This window comes from Gobio gobio, assembly GCF_949357685.1.
Source record: "Gobio gobio genome assembly, chromosome: 13".
Classification (NCBI taxonomy): Eukaryota; Metazoa; Chordata; class Actinopteri; order Cypriniformes; family Gobionidae; genus Gobio; species Gobio gobio.
Window position 1 is genome coordinate 14,922,512 of NC_137106.1, and position 5,598 is coordinate 14,928,109.

At 37.8% G+C, this 5,598-nt stretch overlaps 1 protein-coding gene across 1 annotated transcript in view; it reads left to right on the forward strand.

The window, feature by feature from the left end:
- The window catches only part of LOC307136650 (procathepsin L-like), a 1,021,532-nt gene that overhangs the window by 989,873 nt on the left and 26,061 nt on the right, over positions 1-5,598 (forward strand). The window lies entirely within an intron of this gene.

Sequence of the window (5,598 nt, forward strand, 5' to 3'; positions counted from 1 at the left end):
GCGAGTGTCTCTGTCCATGTGTAACGATTGTGTGCAAACTTCTCCATCGTCATCAGTTGGAGTGTGATACTGGTGCTGTGTTGGCGAATCTCCCATCAAGACAGGTGCCACATTACCAGATTCAGCGGCTCTGGTTCCTGGAGCTGATAGCACGTCATTAAGTAGGTCAGAAAGGAGGAGAAGTTGATTCATGCCCTCATCTTCTGCAGCTTTTAACTCATCACTTCTGATGTAGTCGACAATTAGGTCATAAAGTTCGGGTTCACTTAGATCTGCTACCTGGTAAGTTTCACGACCGTCATCTATCGAACTTGCAACAGTCTGCAGCTGACTAAAACTCAAATCTGAAAGCTTCTTTTGGATCTTGAAGAGCAGCACTCGCCGTGGGCTTAAAGTAGTCATGCTGATGCATCACCTGTGGCAGTTGTTCTCTGGATGACACTTGGCGAAGTAGTCTTCCCTGAAACACTGGGTGCAGGATTCCCACGTTACTATGACAACCGTCCCAGGCGAGATGTGCAAATCCCGGACGAGCCCCCACTTGTTACCGGCCTCAGACCTAGGGGATATCTGGGCTGGCAGCAAAGGACACACAGACAGTGAAGTACTGTGTATCTGTGAAAACACTGTGAATAAATAAAGAGACAGACAAAATGAGTGTCGTTCCTTTGGTGCGTCAGTTTACTTCTGAGATCATAAAACTTTAACTGTAAACACTTCTGTAGTTACATACAAAAATAACTTCATCTGCACATTAACTTATGGTGTACACATAAGATATATGAATACATACACACCTGTATTCCATAGCCTGTTTCACATAAAGGCAACATATAATTTACATATGTGGAAAGAAGAGTGTGTACAAATTAAATCAATAAAGATTCACATAAATGTCACTCATTACTAGAAAGATGACAAATGTGTCACTTAAACACACAGAATGTGTAAACCAAAATCCGACGCCATTTTAAATACACCACTTCACCCTGATTGCCTCGTGTCACTCATTAAGCGTGTGCGCAAAGCACTTGAAATGGCGATTGAATTGTTAATGCAACAGATATACTCAACTACTCAATTAAAACACAAAAATAACAGGCATCCTTGCACTGCCAATGCACTCAAACATCACAACAATGCTGTATAACAATACTTTTGAATGCATTTACTAAATAATTTGTTTGCATTTAAGACCCTCGAGTTAATTCAATTTGTATAAAACACATTAAACATGACAAAGTTACTCAAAACACTTCACAATTACGTTCCTAAACCTTCCTATAGTCATGTGAACAATCAGAAGAATGTTTAAAGTGCATATTATTTTACCTGTGAATAAATAAAGAGACAGACAAAATGAGTGTCGTTCCTTTGGTGCGTCAGTTTACTTCTGAGATCGCACCCGAGAAAAAGCTAGTCTCTATAGTGTGCTTCACAGGAGCGCTCAAGCGCCATCCGCTGGCGTGGCGGTGAACTGATTCTGAACTATTGGTGTTCATATAAAAAAAAATAGGGAGGTCTCAGTTTTCAATTAATTATTGAATAAACATTTTAACACCCTTTACATCTGCAATGAAATACAAGTCAAAGTAAATTTAGAAATCACTTCTTTTTTTAATTATTTGCGTTTTCCATACTGTCCCAACTTTTTCTGATTTGGGGTTGTACATGTCTACATTACAAATTAAATAAAATTTGATTTTAACCTACATTTCTGACAAATTACCATGGTTACAGGTAGTGTTACCACAGTAAATCCATGATAAATGTTGGTGAATTGTTGTTTGAAAAGTATTTTAACTGGATGAGCTCAGTGTTTCTCCTGATTTGCACGTTAGTATTGTTGTTAAGTCAGTGCTGTTCAACTGGATTTAAATTAAATCAAATCACAGCGAGATTTGCAGCTCGTACCGGAGACCTCTGCACCAAACTCGAACGCTTCTCACGGGCTGTGTAGTGGTCGTGTGATCGAGACACTCAGCAGGTAAACACATTTGTTCAGAGTCGGAGCTCGCGAGATGCGCAGAGCACGAGTAGCGCTGTTTCGTTTCGCTTTTGGCGCTGTTTCCCAATCTTGTACTGCCACCTTGCGTTGACATCCTGAAACTGCACGATTTGTAAATTATCCGTGGCGGGCCACATATAATATATTTTAATAGACAAGCTGCGGGCCGTTTGAAATTTGGCCTGCGGGCTGGACTTTGGACACCCCTGGTCTAGATCTTTAAAGGTCCCGTTTTTCCTGTTTTTTTGAAGCTTTGATTGTGTTTACAGTGTGCAATATAACATGTGTTCATGTTTCGCGTGTAAAAAAACACAGTATTTTTCACACAATTTACTTTTCTGTATTCTGCTGTTTTCACTGTCCTAAAAACGGCTTGAGGATTTCCTTGTTCTATGAAGTCCCTCGTTCAGAAATACATAACGAGTTCTGATTGTGCCAGCGGTTCCCGTGTTGTGATTCGACAGCAGCTTAGCACACGTTGCCCTGAAAGGTCACGCCTCTTACCATAACGGGGAGATGTATGCGCTCAATGTTATTGTAAACATGTCTATATTACCGTATCAATTTGAGCCACAAAGGTGATTTGACTCTGGGATGAAAATAACAGCGTCTCGACGACATGGCGACAAACACACTCTACGAACGCAACACTTCCTCTTCTCCACGTGGGAGAGCAACAAGACCACGGCCCCTTTTTTGCATATTCTTGTAGGCGGAGGTTAGTCAACAAACTGATTTTTATGCGGGTGGTGCGAGAAAAACACTGACATTCTGGATTCAGACGACAATAAAATCACTGACTAGCCCCTGTCAATGATGACAATACCTTATGACCCCACAAGAAAAAATTACCATCCGAATAGGGCTTTTGGCAGCGCTTTTGGAACAGCAGAAATATACTGAAATAGCTTCCTCCCGTAATGCTGTTTTGTTCTGCTTTGGCAGCGCATGAAGGGCAATTTTTGTAATACACCATGCTACTCTAACAAAATGCAGTTCATGCTTAATTCAAGCACTTTCAAGCACCTATGTTTGTTTTCAAGTACTTTCCAGGCCTTGAATCCATGTGTTTGAAATTCAAGAACTTTCAAGTACTTTCAAGTGGGAACCCTGTGTATATATAATGGGTGGAGGGATACAGGTATAGGTTAGGGCAGGGGTGGGGTGGGCACTTCCAGTCCAGGAGGGGCACTGTCCCCTGGGTTAGGGTGTGGTTAGACCTTCTAGCTCCACCCATTATGGCCAAATTACATTCAGAGAGGGGGTGCTAGACATCACGCTCCACCCATGGCTCTGCAGTGAGCAGCCTCTCGGGAAAGATGCAAGAAAATGAGGATGGAAAGAAAATGAGGACGGAGGAATCAAATAAATATTGTTGATCACTCGAGTGTCATTGTATCAGATGCGCTCAAGGGATCTGCCCTCTTTTTGAATGCCAACAGGCCATCTTGCTTTATTATTATTTATTATGAATTTCTTAAATAACCATATATTTAAAAAAAAACATAAATTATAATAAAGCAAGATGCCTGTTGAAATATGTGAGATGCCCTTCAAGATGGCTAACTTTGATTGTTATCTGGGTCACAGGCTGGAGGACAGAGAAGTGAGGAATTAAGGAAGCATCATATTGATTATTGAGAACCACCTTGCAGATGTAATAAGCTGTACCAATGAATCATGTATTTAAAGACAAAATGCATACAGTCTTTTTTGTAGAGAATACACAGAAGAGCAAAAACAAAGTTTCATGATTTTATTTAGCCTTTTCAGCACAGATTAAGCCTTAGATGATGTAAACAGCATCATGTGCAAACATCAATGATCATTTGAACAAATATAAAAAAGCTGCTGTACTTGAGTGGGATCTGCAGTGTGGGACCAGGAGTATTTTTACAACTGTCCTTCACTCTTTTCTAGCGAAGGGATGAGGTCACTCATTCACTTTAACTGAATTGACAAAAGCCCAAATCACAAACTTTCTGAATAACATCTCCTGTTTCATAGAAGAAAGTCATACGGGTTTGCAACAAAGAGAAGGCGAGGTAATTAGAACTTTTATTTTTGTATGAACTCTCTCTCTCTCTTCCGTATATTACACTTTCTTGCCAAACTTCCTGCTTAATGCAGAAGTTTATTATTAAGAAAGATTCTTCAGAAGCTGATGTCATAAAGCATTGCGCTATATTAAAAAAATGTGATACCACAAGGAAACAATTGTGAGCATTATTGAGCATCAAACTCAGCTCATGTTTTAAGCATTGAAGAATGACAAGACATTAATGGGAATTTAAACACACATATTTTCATAAAAGTCTGTTTTTGCAGCATTAAATGTAGACCATACATATAAAACACACATCATCTTACATATCAGAATAAAAAAAAATTGTATATATATATATATATATTTATTTATTTTATTTTTTTTACGCATCTTGTTAAATAAATAGCATAATGGTACTACAAAATTCCAGTTGATTAAATGACCTTCAGCAGTTCATAGATTTACAATTAAGAAGAAAGTACATTAAAAGAAAACCTACATTTCATAATTGGAATAATTCTTCTTAATAAACTTATTTTATGAAAACAAGTTGTTGCATTATTTCATAGTAATTTTGTTATAGAACAAAAGGTAGGCTTATACTTTACAATTAAGTTCAATTGTTAAACATCATTGGGTATCATAAACAATTAAGATTTTTTACAGTATTAATTAATCTAGGTCAATGTTAATTTATTAATTTACTATTGAACTGTAATGTTAAAAAATTTAACTTTATTGTGAAAAGTCACCAAACAAAATGATGTTAAAAGAGACATTGTCTAAAATGTAGGATATTGAACACTGTAAAAAAAAATGTCAACCCGTTTCAACTTAAAAACTAAAGTTCAGTTGCTGCCTTAAATTTCTAAGATAAAGCAACTTAAAAGTACAAGTCATTTCAACTCACTATTTACAATTTTGAGTCAAAATCAAAAATCAAAAAGTTGAAATTGCTTATTTTGATGAGTGAAATTACCTTAAAACTTATGTTGTCATAACTTATTGATCCTATAATTTTTTACAGTGAAGAACAGGGCAGTTTATAGGTCATTTTCAATAGTTTAAGTGCACATTTCTAGGGAGGGGGTGTGTGGCTCAAGTTCCTCAAAACAAATCATTGCAAAAGAAGATTTCCTGTGCATGTCGCACAATACCTGCGGCTTCAGCTACAGAAATGTTCCTCATAGATCTACTTCACAACAAGTAAGGCAGTATTTGTTGTCATAGTGACATCAGATACAAATCAACTGCCCACATTTTGTGCAATTTATATTACAAATAAGCAGCACCCCAACTTCTCCCTTTACAAGATGGACAGCGAAACTCTGGTATCACAGGAAACTGTTACTATAGGGCCTATAGTACCGCATTTACTATAGTACAAAAAAGTAACTGCAGAGTTGCAGCGCTGATGAATGGAAATTAAGGCAGGGTCTCGAGAAATGGTCAGAGCAGATTGACCTAGAAAAACTTGTTGTGGCAAAATTTCTACTATCACCGCATTACTGAATAAGAGACAAAACCTTGCCCAATTGTCTTT